Here is a 17,544-nt window from a genome sequence, read left to right as displayed (position 1 = left end):
CCTTCCATTTGAGACTGACCAAAGTTATTTTTTTTTGTTTTTTACAGACAGGGAAAATACCACAGCATTTATTCATTTTTGACTAGAGACCCAGCAAAGGTCACACCCTAATCCAAGCTAAACACTCTCCGGATTTTTTTATGCAATCCCTCTGAAATTGTCCCTTCTTTTCTCTGAAGATAGAAATTCTTCATCTGCGTCTTACATGACAGACTCTTACAGACTATTTAGCTAAATTTACTTCTCTGTGCAGAAGTCCCCACTGCAGAAACAATAGGCCATACTCTGCTTGAATATCATCAATTGAGGGGAACTATTTTTCCAGTAAACTGAATTTGGGGAGATCGGCAGGGCAGCTCTAGTGCTGGTCACAGAGAGTCTGGTAATGTTCACTTAAACATCCCATGGGTTATCAGACATGCGTACCTCCACAGAGTGGTAACCATTAACTCCTACATAGACGGTGGGTTTGTCCTCTCATTTATCTCATTTACGAAACTGTCTACATGTTCTCATATTCTATAAAATCTTGATCTTCAGTCATTAAAAATACATACAGCAAAAATGAGAGTATTGGCATTTGAGATAAGTTTTTTGTCATCTATAAATGAACTATTTTTTCCTTGGCCAATCATTTTTAAGTGCTGATCTTTAAATTGGTTTCATCAGAATTACAAGAGAACTGATTTTTTTTACTTTTATTTATTTATGACAGAGAGAGATAGTAAGAGAGGGAACACAAGCATGGGGAGCAGCAGGCAGAGGGAGAAACAAACTCTCCCCTGAGCAGAGATCCTGATGTGGGGCTCCATCCCAGAACCCCAGGATCATGACATGAGCCAAAGGCAGACACTTAATGACAGAACCACCTAGATGTCTCAGGGAAATAATTTTTTAATCCAAAAGATTACGACTCAGAAAATCTGGAAAGTTAAAAAATAAAACAAAACAAACAACCTCCCAGAAATTCTCATATACATCTCAAGTGCAGGAACCACTGGTCCAAATAACTAAATAACTTCTGCAGTGTCTAGAATCTCTCTATTACTCTACAACTTAGAATTACTACTCTGTATAATATTAACACCCACTCTGTATGCTGATTGTGATTACCACTCTACAACTATGAGAATAAGCCTTCTCAAATCACTGCTGTTGCAGCCTGGATCCCATGGAAAACAGGGTCTAAGAGATTAGCATTCACAAAATCTACTGGGGAGTGGTTACCGTGGGTAAGAAAATGAAGTAGGATTGGGCAGTGAGAAAGTGGACTGAGATACTACCTCAAGGAAGACTTCAGCAGACACACAGGGAGCTTTAAGGCTGATTCCAGCTCTTCAGAGTTGGTTTGAGTTGGGTCTTTACACCTGGTACCAACCTGGATGCTACCCCTGGGAAAGGGTCATGAACTTGGTGAGGTGGCTTTCTTCAGCAGAGGGCAGTTGATGGCTGAACAGTCTCTTACTCCTCAAGGGGGACCTGGCTCACATCATCCATCCATATTACCTACCTTTACTTAACTTTAGAGAAAAAAAAAAAAAAAAGGATGTGGAAAGTTAAGCCAGAACATTTCTTAGTAGGGAACCAGCAGTTTTTAAGTTGGAAAAAAAAAAAACCCACAGCATTATTATCTCTCACTTCCTCCCATTTTAAGCACTGAATATTTATGGAATGACTCACCACTAAAATGAAGCATGAATTTCCATGTGGAATTATTTCTCGTCCTTTAAAACGGCACTTCTTAGGACTTCTTCAAGTTTATAGTTTTGATCAGAATAATCTGATTCCAAACCACTGGTTATTTTTGTCTGTTTAAAAGATTTGTAATTAATATATGTATTTCTCCCTTATTAATGTTTCTTTGGAAAGACAAAGGAGTATTCTTGATTCTGTGATAATCTCATACTATAGCCCTTTCACACAGGGTTATAATAAACAATTACCATTGCCAAGTCTCAGGAGCCCAGGAAATGTGGGTCCTTTCCCCAACTTGCCTGACTTAATAGGAGTGTCAGACAGATTAAGTGAGATCATATTTTAGCACCTCCAAATTAGATGGAGGTCCTGAGAATGTATAAGATCAATCCAGCTATAAGAAGTAGATGAGGCTATAGAAAGAATGCTAATACTACACTTAAGAGTCAAATACCCTTGGCCCTTCTGCCCCTGCTGATTTTCGCTTTGATGGTGAACATGTCACTAAATCTCTGAGCCCTAGTTCCCTCGGCTAGTAAAATGGAAGCGACATCCCCTCCATCAAAACCATCATAATGGTAATACAGAAAGATTTAACTGAAAAGGCTTTGTATATACAGGCAAAGTCACCACCCCCGTCCTGGAGTCCTCCATTATTTCCTTGCTCTGCACCATCTTCATAACTAGCTCATAAGCTACCTGAGACAGGCATTTTCTTAAATATGATTCAGACACATGATAATTCTTGCACATAATAAGAACTACTACTATGTGCCATGTGCAATTATTTAATTCTTCTAACAACTCTATAAAGTGGGTTCTTTATTAGTCTCATTTTGCAAGTGAAGAAAGTAGAGCTTAGTGAACTGTGAGACATTTTACCAACACACAATGAGGAAAAGGAAAGCCTTTACAGTCCCTCACTCTGCTTCTCTTCCTCTTCTTTTCTTTTTTTTTAAGATTTTAGTTATTTGAGAGACAGCGTAAGAGAGAGCACCAGTGGCGGGGGGGGCCGGGGGCGGGTGGGGTAGGAAGAAGCATGTTCCCCGCTGAGCAGGAAGCCTGGTATGGGGCTCAATCTCAGGATCCTGGGATCATGACCTGAGCCAAACGCAGTCACTTAACTAATTGAGCCATCCAAGTACCCCTCCCTTCCTCTTTTTGAAACAGTTCAAGGAGTGGAGACTAGAGAGAGAACATTTCTGAAATTCCCCAGTATCATTGATCTTGAAAGCCATTCATTGAATGTAATTTTTAATTACTTGTTAATTAACACTTTTCAGTTTAGTCTGTAGATATACTTTGTATGAAGTTTTTTGTGCAAATAACAGGGGTTTTCTTCACAGAGAATTAGGAAAGAAATGTATCACTGTTCCACAATCACTGAGCGAAGAAGCAAAGTTAAGTTGAACATCACACAGGGACCAAAACTAGTACCACCTATTACCGCCCTTAGTCAAACATGGGACATATCCCACTGATAGGTTAATTACATAATGCTCACAGAATAAAGATAAACCATTATGGACCCCACAGGAGTGGACTTTCAACTAAATTACATTTTCCGTAACACTTTTCATGATCATCTTCCAAAAAATATTTTAAAATGTAAGTTAGAAAAATATATAATATATTTAGAATGTACTAGAAGCTTACACAATTGACTTAAGTAAAAAATGTTTAAATTTACTATGCACAAGAATTAACTGGCATGATGGTTTTAAAATACAAAGTCCTTGAACCCCATCTCAGAACTGATGATTCATAGCCCTGAAATATAGCTGTGATATCTGCATTTTTAACAAGCACTGTGACTGTTTCTCATGCAGGTAGATCCCAGTCAATATTCGAGAAAAAGTGGATTAAAAGCTAATCTTAAATCAGTCAGAGGACATATAACATTTTTACCAAAATGAAATATACATTATACATACAAGTTGTATCTCTAAGACCAGAGTGAGGAAGAGAGGATATTAGTAGAAAAAGAAATCTTCTAATTATAGCAAAAGAGGGACACAGGAGGGTGCCTGGATGGCTCAGTTGGTTAAGAATCTGCCTTCAGCTCAGGTCATGATCTCGGGGTCCTGGGATTCAGCCCCACATCAAGCTCCTTGCTCATCAAGGAACCTATTTCTCCCTCTCCTCACTCATTCATGTTCCCTGTCACTATCACTGTCTCATTCTCAAATAAATAAATATTTTTTAAAAAGAAGTAAATATTTATTTTATATTAAATATCTATTATTCAGAAAGAAAGAAAGGCAGGCATAACCAGATAATATAATCTCTCCATTCTTTTTAAACATTCACGTTAGGGTAAAAGTCTAGCCAAATGATATAGCTGGGTACCACCCTAAACTTGATAGCAGCTTCCAGAATCTCAGACCTCATAAAGAATATAAACACTCTGAAGACAACTTTGCACATATTATCTATAGTGTTAGAGACAACTTTTTCTTAAATTTCATATGGGAACAGAAGTGGCAAATGTTCCCTGGTTATCAAAAAGAACACACCAAATTACACCTATCAATAAAAAAAATTCCTCCTGACAAACTGAGGGCTGACTGAAAAGCTACTGAGCAACCAAAGAGAGATGGAAACACAGCAACAAAGTGAACCCCCACCTCTGAGACTGCAAGGGCAGTAGGGAGGGACAGTACTGAGGGCCTGGGAACAGATCTCTCTGTACTTGGGAACAGAAAAAAAAGCCAAGCCTTAAAAGAGCAACCAACACATAAAAGAGACAACTCTAGGGGTGCCTGGGTGGCTCAGTTGGTTAAGTCTGCCTTTGGCTCAGGTCATGATCTCAGGGTGCTGGGATCAAGCCCTGCTTCAGGCTCCCTACTCAGTGAGAGTCTGCCTCTCCAACTCCCTCTCCCCTCCTCCTGCTCCTTCTCTCTCTCATTCACTAGCTCTCTCGCAAATAAATAAAATCTTTTTAAAAAATTAATATGGACTGCTATTTACTAGCAGCAGTGTCCACAATAGCCGAACTATGGAAAGAGTCTAGATATCCATCAGCAGATGAATGGATAAATAAGATGTGGTATATATGCAACGGAATATTATGCAGCCATCAAAAAATGAAATCTTGGCATTTATAAGAAGATGGATGGAACTAGAGGGTATTATCCTAAGTGAAATAAGTCAATCAGAGAAAAACAATTATCATATCAGGAATTTGAGAAAAAAACAGAGGATCATAGGGGAAGGCAGGGGAAAATGAAACAAGACAAAACCAGGGAGGGAAATAAACCAGAAGAGATTCTTAATCACAGGAAACAAACTGAAAGTTGCTGGAATGGAGGGGGATAGGAGGGCTGGGGTGGCTAAGTGATGGACATTGGGGTATGTGTCATGGTGAGTGTTATGAATTGTGTAAGACTGATGACTCAGACTTGTACCCCTGAAACAAATAATACATTATATGTTAATAAAAAATAAAATTGTAAAAAAAAAAAATGTCTATTGATCAAATTCATGATTAAGAAGTGAAAAGTAAAGCCCCATGGTGGAAGAAGATGTTTGCAATACATCTTACTGCCAAAAGATCCAGAACTTCTAAAATCTGTAAGAAAAAGAGATAATACAGTAGAAAAAATGGGCAAGAAACTTAAGCAGGCACTTTGCAAAGAGGATATCTGAAGAGTCAATAAACATATCTAAAAGTGCTCAACTTTTTTAGTTGAAACACAAATTAAAACCACCATGAGATACTACTACTACCTGCCATTGTGGTTAAAAATAAAAATGACTGATAATACCAAGAGTTGGAAAGGATGAGAAGCAAATGAAATAGAACTTTCATAGACCACTTTAGAAAAACTACTGAGAAGGAGCACCTGGCTGGCTCATCCCATGGAGCAAGCAACTCTTGATCATGAGTTCAAGCCCCATGCTGGGTATAGAGAATACTCAAAACCTAAAAAAACAAAAAAACAAACAAACAAACAAAAAACTATCGAGCATTTTCCAATAAAAACAATTACCACATGTCCTAGGAGTTCCACTCCTTATTATATACAAAAAGAAACATGCACCTGTTCCCTGTAAGAACACTTATAAAAATGTTCATAGCAGCCCTGTTAGCATTGGGCAAAAATTGTGGGGTTTTCATACAACAGAATATTACAGAGAATGAACAAAACACTGTTATATATGCAACAATAGGGACAAATCTCACTAACATAACATTCAGCCAACAGAGACAGACAGGAAGTACATCCTCTATAATTATATTAATATAAATTTCAGAAGCAGACAAAATTACTGTATGGCTTAGAAGTCAGAGTGGTGGTTACATTTGAGACAATAGTGACCAGGGGAGTCTATGGGTTTCTGGTAATAGTCTATTTCTTGTTCACTTTGAGAAATTGATTGAGTTATGCATTATGATCTGTGCACTTTTCTATATGTATGTTATACTTCAATAAAACATTTATTATTTTAATTCCCATAGAAACATTCACTTCTCTTTGCTCCTAACAAATGAGAGATTTGAAGAACTCCTAGCTCAGGTAAGAAGCCAACTAAACCAACTGCCCATTCATAAATAAGAGATGTCTCAGGTCACAATTTTCCTAAGGCTAATTTATTTGCAAGATCCAGCTGCCCCACTTATGAGTATTTTCCTGTTCTTGCTGTTCTTTCTCTTAGCCATCCTCTAAAAACTGTTTTGTTTTTGCTGTTCGTATTATGGCCCTGAAGCTGATGAAACCAGACTTTGTTGGATCTCAGAAATTCATTTTCCATTTCTTAATCACAATAGTAGCCATAACACAATTGCAGAAATGCAACTTGCCATCCAAATCTACCAAGAAAACACAAAATTAATTACTTAGACATTAACCCATCTGTATTCTTTTAAAAATTTAGCATGGTTTTACTTTGATTCCTACATTCTCATTTTAAATTACTATTGATTTTCATTGTGTAATTTAGTATTTTGGAAAAATAAAAACAACAAATTTTTATTAATTCCTACTGCAAATTTAAGTAACTGTTAGATATTTACCCCTTTATTCTTCATACACTATTTTTGAAGTCAAAATCAGAATTAACTCGACTTCACATTTTATTAAATGTTATGTTGATGTTCCAAATCCCCCATGGCCCCAACTCCAATTCTTCTCCCACTTTTGATTAGTCTATTCCATCAGAACCACAACAACGAAAATTGCCTCAGAAGAAAGGAGAAAGAATTAGAATTTAGCTATTGACTTTTCCAAAGGGCATGGTAATGAAAATATAAAACAATCAGGTGGAAAATAATCACTGGTACAAAATGAGCAATGCAAATGACTTCCTATTTAGGGTTTTTAAGCTTTCTCTATGATTAAGCTATAGTAAAGAGCAGTGCCTAGCAATTATAATTTCTAATAACAAATCTGGCTTAAGCAATTTATTACATTCATTGAGCTATTCAGACTTAAGACTCTATTTTTGACAGTTAATACAATTAACCCATAAATGCACATTTCAGTCATCTTCTTTTAAATACTATGCAATTCTGAGACTAAATTTTGTTATACCAAGATTAAAACTTACATGCAGAGAACAAAAACTCATAAACTACAAGTTATAATTTCATTAAGAAAAATATGTAAAAGAATATTTGTAATTTAAAATAATAATACCTGAATTAATTCTTTCCCACTACCAAAAAATGTTTACCAATTGAAATATGCATACTTGTAATATATTTAGAGCACAGTAAAGGCATTATAAAACCATAGGCAAATTTAAAAATACAGTGGCATGCCAACCACTGTTTTTATTACTAACAATTGTGTAAGGAAAAAAGGCTTGCAAGTCTGACCGGTCCTATGGAAATGACAGTGACTCTAAAGTAACATTTTTCTTCCTCTACATGTAAGTGATTTCCATGGCAACTCTCCATCTGTTTCCCACTATTTTCACAGGCTTTTTAAAATTAAGCTTACATATGTCAATTCTCCAAGATAATCTCTGTGTTTGCATAAACCATATGCCTCCTTGACAAAGTTGGCTATTCCAGTAACATTAGAGAAATGTTTAAATGTCACGTCTGTTTTGTAAGAAAAAAAAATCGGGGTAAAATGGAATGAAGTTGGGATGGGAAGCACTATTTTTACAAATTTAGTGGTAATGATTATAAGCCAATGATTATAGACTTCTCTTTAGTATCTAAATCAGAAAGTGACTTAAATGGTAATAAGAAAGAATTCTAAATAAAATAAACCTGAGTTTATACAACACTTAAAAACCTACAGGAAATATACAAGTTTCCCAACATAACTTTATATTAGCAGCCTTCATTATATGAACCATGTATATTTTATTAAGGATCATGTAAAAGGGCAAGGTATCCCTTTAAAAAGATATAATTTAGCATGTGGGAACTATAAATCAAATAAATTTAGAATTTCTTTTCTCACTACCAAATCCTTCCCATAATGTTCCTAGAAGACTGCTTCAGAAATAATTATGTCTATGAGAAGCATCCAGAATGACTTAAAAAAAAAATTAAACTTTCCCCTGAGATTTATTCTTCACTCATATGTGACAGAAATCTCTGGCCACAAGCTCTTACAGAGAGGAAAAAGCAACAGAACTTCTTAACCCTTAATCCCTGAGAGTCTGGTCCTAAGAAAGGCAGTTATACTAATGGATATATTTCCTACCAAAAAATAATAACTTTAAGGAAAACTTCCTGAAGGTACAAAAATGAGTACTAGACATTACTAAATGGATGTTTCCTTTTTTGTTTTTAAGTAGGCTGATCTGTCTTGTATGGTAAGTGTGTATGTCCTGTCACCTCAAAGAGGTGAGAAGAGCTTCCCTGTCAAAATCTCCTCCACCACTATAATTGGCCCTTGTGCCCCTCCAAAATTGCCACTACTTGCCTTCTTCAGCTTCCATCACTGAAATTCCCTGTGGAAATATTCATATCTGAGAAAGGCAAGCCATTACCTCTGTGTCCCATCCATTTTCATTTTCTTGGCAAAGAGCAGTGTTCTGAGAAAACGGGACAAGCATGTTTTCAAAGGACAGAATGGTAGTCTCTCTAGTGGGCATCTATCTAGGAAGAGCAGATTGGAGGAAGCAACTACAGAGGACGACTTTGAAAAGTCAAGGCAGGGAGAGGATTGCTATGAGCACATTAATTATCTGGAATAAACACAATCATGGAAGACAAAGGCAAATTTAACTAATCCCAAGTTTGTTCTGGGTTAGGCTTGCCCTGATGCAGGCCCTTAATTTTGTTTGGATATCAAATCCTTTTGACAATGTAATATAAAGCTAAAAATCTCTTCCCCCAAATTTTCCCTGAAAACATGGCTACAGGTGGAGAGGGAAAAGATGGCAGAAAAGTAGGAGACCCTATTTCAACTAGTCCCCTGAATTGAGCTGGTATCTACCTTATTTATTTGACAGAGAGAGACGTGAGAGAGGGAACACAAGCAGGGCAAGCAGGAGAGGAGAGGCAGGCCTCACGCTGAGAAGGGAGCCCAATAGGGGCTCAATCCTAGGACTCTAGGATCATGACCTGAGCTTAACAAATGAGCCACCCAGGCACCCCCAGACCACTCTGAACAGAGTATCTCCTGCAGTTGGTCTTGAGGAATGAAGCAGAGAGTCTTGATTCCAAGGGCAGATGTAGGAAGATAAACAGAAGAAAGAGCGAGCTGACGTAAGTGCTGGAGACTGGAAGGTGAAATAACATACGACCACAAAAGCCTCACATGCTGGGGACCAGGCATAGACTCGCAAACCCATAGCAGCGGGGAAAGGACTTTATAGCAGCCCCCTAGAATGAAACCTGGAGCTTCGGGGGCTCATGTGTGAACTGGTGGTAGCTTGCAGTTTTAGCAGCACAAAGGGCAGAGACCTGCCTAGACCTGGAAGGGACAGCTGGGAAGGCTGCACAACCCAGGACACTGCAGTTTGTTAGCAGTACAGAAACAGAGACAGTGTGGCCTGGAGAGCTCTGTGAAGAGCAGACTGGAAATCTCTGTTTGAGACAGAAGTTTAGATATGGTCACTTCTGCTCTGACTCTCGGAAGAGATGCAGAAAGCCACCAAGGAAAGCTGCTAGAGGAAAAGAGTCCCGCAAAACCAATTTTCACTGAGCCCATCCCCCTCCAACAGGGAGCAAAGCAACTCTGCCCAAACAGGGTTGCCCGAGTAACAGCATGGCAGGCCCTGCCCCCACAAGACAGGCTGGAAGAACAAGAGGCCAACAACCTTAATGTTCCTATAATACAGGTGCATCTTGCTAGGGTTGCGGTCAATAATCTGGACTCTGTGCATTCCCTCAATCACTCCTCAACAGAATGACTAAGATGAGGAACCCTCAACAAAGGAAAGATTCAGATATTGCAGCCTCTGCCACAGAACTAATGGGTATGGATATAACCAAGACATCAGAAACTGACTTCAGAGTAACAATTATCAAGGTGATATCTAGGCTTGAGAAAAATATTAACGACAGTATAGAATCTCTAAGGGCAGAAATGAGATCTAATCAGGCTGAACTTAAAAATGTGATGAATGAAATGCAGTCTAAGCTGTATACACTGACCGCCAGGATAAATGAGGCAGAACAAATTATGGAGATAGAGGATAAGATGAGAGAAAAGAAGGAAATTGAGGAAAAAACAAATCAGCACCCAAGGAATCAACAAATTAGCACCCAAGGAATCAAATGGAGAGAGATTAGTGACAGAATGAAATGTTCCAATATCAGAATTATTGGGATCCCTGAAGGGGAGAAGCGGGGTGGGGGGGGGGAGGTCTAGAAGATATATCTGAGCCAACTGTAGCTAAGAACTTCCCTAGTCTGGGGAAGGAAACAAGCATTCATGTCCAAGAAGTAGAGAGGACACCTCCCAGATCAATGAGACTAGACCAACGCCACAACATATAATAGTACTATTTGCAAATCTTAGATCCAAGGAAACAATCTTAAAAGCAGCAAGAGGAAAGAGATTTCTTACGACAGAGGGAAGAACATCAGAATGATATCAGACCTGTCCTCAGAGACCTGGCAAGCCAGTAAGGGCTGGCAATATATATTCTGGATACTAAATGAGAAGAACATGCAGCCAAGGATACTTTATCCAGCAAGGCTATCATTCAGAATGGATGGAAAGACAAGGCGCTCCCAAGACTGGCAGAAATTGAAAGAATATGTGACCACCAAGCTGGCTCTGCAATAAATACTAAGGGGGTTTCTATAAAAGGAGAAAGACTCCAAGGGTGATATAGAACAGAAATTTACAGAGACACCTTATAGAAACAGGGACTTCACAGGCAACTTGATGACAATAAAATCCTCTTTCAATAATCACTCTCAACATGAATGGCCTAAATGCTCCCATGAAACAGCACAGGATTGCAGATTGGATAAAAAGACATTACCCATCCATATGCTGTCTACAAGAGACTCATTTTGAACATAAAGATACATCCAGACTGAAAGTGAACGGATGGACAGCCATTTTTCATGCTAACAGACCTCAAAAGAAAGCTGGGGTAGCAATTCTCAGATCAGACAAGTTAGGTTTCAAGCTAAAGACTGTAGTTAGAGATAAAGAAGGACACTATACCATACTTAAAGAGTCTATCCAACAAGAGGATCTAACAATTGTAAATACCTATGTCCCCAACATGGGGCATAGCCAACTGTTAACCAAAATATAGACATATTAATATTAATAATTTTATTAATATATTAATAATAATAATACACTAATAGTACGAGACCTCAACACTCTACTCTCAGCAATAGATCATCTAAGCAGAAAATCAACAAAGAAACAAAGGTTTGAATGACACACTGGACCAGATGTGTGTGTGTGTGTGTGTGTGTGTATAATATATATATATATAATATCCCACCCTAAAACAATAGAATACTCATTCTTCTCAAATGCACATGGAACTTTCTCCAGAATAGGCATAGTGGGTCATAAATCAGGACTCAACCCATACCAAAAGACTGAGATTATTCCCTACATATTCTCAGACCACAATGCTTTGAAACTGGAACTCAATCACAAAAAAAAAAAAAAAACAAAAAAAAAAAACAACCCAGAAGAAATTCAAACATTTGGAAGCTAAAGACAATCCTGCTTAAGATTGTTTGTGTTGGGCGCCTGGGTGGCTCAGTGGGTTAAGCCGCTGCCTTTGGCTCAGGTCATGATCTCAGGGTCCTGGGATTGAGTCCTGCATCGGGCTCTCTGCTCAGCAGGGAGCCTGCTTCCTCCTCTCTCTCTCTCTGCCTGCCTCTCTGCCTACTTGTGATCTCTCTCTGTCAAATAAATAAATAAAATCTTTAAAAAAAAAAAAAAAAAGATTGTTTGTGTCAACCAAGAAATCCAAGAACTTAAACGATTCATGGAAACTAATGAGAATGAAAACACATCTGTCCAAAATCTATGGGATACTGCAAAGACGGTCCCAAGGGGGAAAAGCATCCAAGCCTCACTCAAAAAAATAGAAAAATCCCAAATACACGAATTAACTGTATACCTTAAGGAACTGGAGAAAGAAAAACAAATAAAGCTTAAGCCAACATAAGAATAGAAATAATTAGGGAAGGAAAAAATGAAACAAGATGGCATTGGGAGGAAGACAAAACATAAGAGACTCCTAATCTCACAAAACAAACTGAGGGTTGCTGGGGGGAGGCAGGGTGTGGAGAGGGTGGTTGGGCTAAGGACACCGGGGAGGGTATGGGATATGGTGAGTGCTGTGAAGTGTGCAAGCCTGATGATTCACAGACCTGTACCGCTGGGGCAAATAATACATTACATGTTAATAAAAATAATTAATAAAAAAGAGGAATAATTAAGATTAGAGCAGAGATGAATGAATTAGAAACCAGAAATACAGTAGAACAGATCAACAAAACTAGAAGTTGGTTCTTTGAAAGAATTAATGAGATCGATAAACCACTGCCAAAATAATCCAAAAGAAAATAGAAAGGACCCAAATTAATAAAATTGTGAATGAAAGGGGAAAGATCACAACTAACACCAAGGAAATAGAAACAATTATTAGAAATTATCAACAACTATATGCCAATAAAGCAAGCAACCTGGAAGAAATGGATGCCTTCCTGGAAACCTAGAAGCTACCAAGACTGAAACAGGAAGAAACTGTCAACCTGAATAGACCAATAATCAGTGAGATTGAAGCAGTGATCAAAAACCTCCCAAAGAACAAGAGTTCAGGGCCTGATGGATTCCCTGGGGAATTCTACCAAATATTCAAAGAAGAAATAATACCTATTCTCCTGAAGCTGTTTCAAAAAACAGAAACAGAAGAAAAACTTCCAAACTCATTCTATGAGGCCAGCATTACCTTGTGCCCAAAACCAGACAAAGACCCCATCAAAAAGGAGAATTACAGACAAATATTCCTGATTAATATGGATGTCAAAATTCTCAACAAGATCCTAGCTAATAGGATCCCACGGGGTACCTTAAAAGGATTAGCCATGACGACCAGGTGGGATTTATCCCTGTGATGCAAGGGTGGTTCAACATTTGCAAATCAATCAATGTGATAGAACATATAAATCAGAGAAAAGATAAGAATCACATGGTCTTCTCAAGTGATGCAGAAAAAGCATTAGATTAAAATACAGGAGTCTTTCCTAATTAAAACACTTCAGAGAGTAGGGATAGAGGGAACATTCCTCAATTTCATAAAAACCATCTATGAAAAGCCCACAGTAAATATCACTCTCAATGGGGGGAAAGCTGAAAGCCTTTCCTTAAGATCAGGATCATGACAAGGATGTCCACTCTCACCACTATTGTTCAACATAGTACTAGAAGTCCTAGCAACAGCAATCAGACAAGAAGAAGAAATAAAAGGTATTCAAACTGGCAAAGAAGTAGTCAAACTCTCTGTCTTTGCAGATGACATGATACTTTACGTGGAAAATTCAAAAGACTCCACCCCCAAATTACTAGAACTCATACAGCAATTCAGTAATGTGGCAGGATACAAAATCAATCCACAGAAATCAGTTGCTTTCCTATATACTAACAATGTAACTGTAGAAAGAAAAATTAGATAATCAATTCCATTTTCAATAGCACCAAAAACCTTAAGATACCTTGGCTAGGATAAACCTAACAAAGAGGTAAAGGATCTATACTCTAGAAACTATAGAACACTTATGAAGGAAATTGAAGAAGGCACAAAAAGATCAAAAAGCATTCCATGCTCGCGGATTGGAAGAATATTTTTTAAATGTCTATGCGGCCCAGAGCAATCTATACTTTCAATGCCATCCTAATCAAAATACCAATGGCATTTTTCAAAGTGCCAGAATAAACAATCCTAAATGGAACCCAAAAAGACTCCAAATCGCCAAGGAAATGTTGAAAAAGAAAAACAAAGCTGGGGGCATCACGTTGCCTGATTTCAAGCTTTACTACAAAACTATGATCATCAAGACAGCATGGTACTGGTACAAAAACAGACACATAGATCAATGGAACAGTACAGAGAGCGCAGATACAGACCCTCAACCCTAATGGTCAACTAATCTTTGATAAAGCAGGAAAGAAATACCCAATGGAAAAAAGTCTCTTCAATAAATGGTGCTGGAAAGATTGGACAGCTATACACAGAAGAAATAAATGTGACCATTCTCTTACACCATACACAAAGATAAATTCTAAATGGAGGAAGACCTCAATGTGAGAGCAGGAATCCATCAGAACCCTTGAGGAAAACATAGGCAGTAACCTTTTTGACATCGGGCACAGCAACTTCTTTCAAAACACATCTCCAAAGGCAAGGGAAACAAAAGCAAAAATGTACTTCTGGGACTTCATCAAGATTAAAAGCTTCTGCACACCAAAGGAAATGGTCAACAAAACAAAGAGACAACCCACAGAATGGGAGAAGATTTTTGCAAATGACATTACAGATAAGGGGCTGGTATCCAAGATCTATAAAGAACTTATCAAACTCAACACCCCAAAAAACAAATAATCAAGTAAAAAAATGGATAGAAGACAAGAACAGACACTTCTCCAAAGACAAACAAATGGATAATAGACACATGAAAAAATATTCAACATCATTAGCCATCAGGGAAATGAAGGGGGGAAATTATAGGGGGAGATGAACCATGAGAGACTATGGACTCTGGGAATCAAACTAAGGGTTTTAGAGCAGAGGGGGGGTGAGGGGAATGGGTGAGCATGGTGAAGGGTATTAAGGAGCGCATGTATTGCATGGAGCACTGGGTGTTACATGCAAACAATAAATCATGAAACACTACATCAAAAACTAATGCACTGTACGGTGACTAATGTAACATAATAAAAACAATTATAAAGTTAAATACCTATGTACATACATACATACATACATACATACATACATACTTGGGAAAAAACATGGCTACAATCCATGTTATGGCATACATCAGGATTCCTTTTTATGGTGAATAATATCCTATTGTATATATTTGTGTGTTTATCATATCTTTATCTACTCATCCATCAATGGACATGTAGGTTGTTTCTGCCTCTTGGCTATTGAGAATGCTGAAATCAACACAGAAGGGCAAATATCTCTTTGAGAACCTGGATTCAATTCTTTTGGATAAACCATCAGAAGTGGGATTTCTGGATGATATGGTAACTCTATTTCTAGTTTTTTGAGAAATCTCCATACCATTTTCCATAGCAGCAGACACTATGGTAAGTGAAATACGCCAGTTACAGAAGGACAAGTACTCAATGACTGCATTTCTACGAGTTACCCAAAGCAAACTCCTAGAAACTGAAAGTATGCTGATAGTTGACAGGGTCTGTGAAGAGGAGGAAATGGGTAGCTGCTGTTCAATGGGTACAGAGTTTCAGTCATGCAAGATGAAAAAGTTCTAAAGATTTGTTTTCTAACACTGTGTTTATAATTGACAATACTATAATGTACACTTAAATATTTGTTAAGGATATAGATTTCATATTTTTACCACAATAAAAAAAATGGGGAAAAAAAGGCAAAGAAAAAAACTTAGCTACAATTTCATGGAGTTCGAGTCCCTTCCGACACACCGGGTTGAGCCTCTGACCTAGCAGATCCTCAAACCCAAGGAGATACCCTGTCCTGTGTTGACTCAGGAAGATGGGCTAACCTGACACGACCTTTTCAAAAAGTCAAGACAGTGGGGCCAATCCTCCAATGTAACCAATAGGATTCCTCCTACAACAACTCAGAATAACTATCGCATTTCTTAATAAGGAAAAAAAAGAAGCCTATTTGTAATCTTGTCAATTATCAGTCTTCATTCTGAGGCTTGCATTATGTGATAGAACGTATATATAACAGCTATTTAGAATTATTTAAAATGACTGGGATATCAGAAAGAAGTCTTACCTGCTAATATGAAAGAAAAGATAAAGCACAAGAGAGGGAGAAAAGAAGGGAAAAAAAGAGTTAACTCCCTGGAAGCTATAATGTCTATGACTAACAAATCCATATATACAGAGAATATATATACACATACAAATCCGTATATACAAAGAATATATATACACATACATGTATTATACATGTATAATACATGTATAATAAATAGTAGCCCATATTCTCTGATTTATAACTATAAACCAGCTAAGCGTTTTACATCAATTGTTTTACTTACATCACATAGCTAACACTAGGAATTAAGTATAATCATTCTAATTTTATAAATAAGATAACTGAAGCTCAATGATATAAATGACCTGATGAACCTCAACAGAAAACAATCTGAAACTGGGGGGAAAATTAGAATAAATCTTTTTCCTGGGGGGTGTGAGTAGTGGCTTCTACATCACCTTGAATGGAACCAGGGAAAGCGCAAATATTTAAAAATTTTAGCTTAGAAGTCAAATAAATTCATAAAATACTTTTTTCCAACTGATTCTACCTTTGCATTGAAATGCATGTTAGGATTTTTTTTTTTAAGATGGTCCCATAATGTAAAAGTGTTGGGACTCTATTAGCTTTTTGTCCATCGTGGCCAGGCTGATGATCACAATCAAAGTCCAAGTCTGCAAAGTAGTCCCAGCAGCCACCTCTACCTCAGTATATGAGAATGTACTGAGTACACTGCTCAGACTCAGTAAATGTCAAATAACAGACTTAGAGCAGCATTATTAAATCTCTTTTGAAGCTCTTCATTCAGTTATATGGGAGCCCCGTACTTACAGTGACAGGAAGCTTAATCCGTGTGTCATATTTCAGAATTGTCTAAAATCCATTAGTATCAACCAGAGGACTTCGGAGTGTCCTAAATCAGAAGTCTGCTGGGGAATCTTTATTCCACAATTTATGAGCTATGTAACTAGATTAACTCTATTTTCGTATTTTCTGCATCCTTGATGTTCCAGCATCTAGGGCCTCACCAAAAGGTGGAGGAGACTAACCCTCTCAAGACTAGCCAATGCAAGTGTACCTTTCCTATGGAAATCAAATAATCTAGGGTCCATACTGGGAATTAACCCCTCTATCTGGCCCTTACACTGCAAGAGGTAATATTCCTTTGCCCTAATCATCTCATGACCACGTAGAAAAACCAGGCAAAGTCCCTACGCTCCACAGCCCGCTGAAATTATTAAAACTACTCAATCCTAAGCCTGCTTACCCTGCCTCTCCCAGTCCCTCCCACAGACACAATAAAGGCTCTTTCCCATTCTTTGGTCTGCTCCTTCTGCCCCCTAATGGACCCTAGTATTTCCCCATGTGACCCTCTGTGATATGCTGTCCTATTTCTAGGAACCACTGAATAAAAACTTCTTCCTCATGACATTCATTTCCATGTCTGTACTTCTTATCATAGGTAAT

The sequence above is a fragment of the Mustela erminea genome, chromosome 6 (genome assembly GCF_009829155.1).
Source record: "Mustela erminea isolate mMusErm1 chromosome 6, mMusErm1.Pri, whole genome shotgun sequence".
NCBI classification, from domain to species: domain Eukaryota; kingdom Metazoa; phylum Chordata; class Mammalia; order Carnivora; family Mustelidae; genus Mustela; species Mustela erminea.
This window is presented reverse-complemented; position numbering follows the sequence as displayed.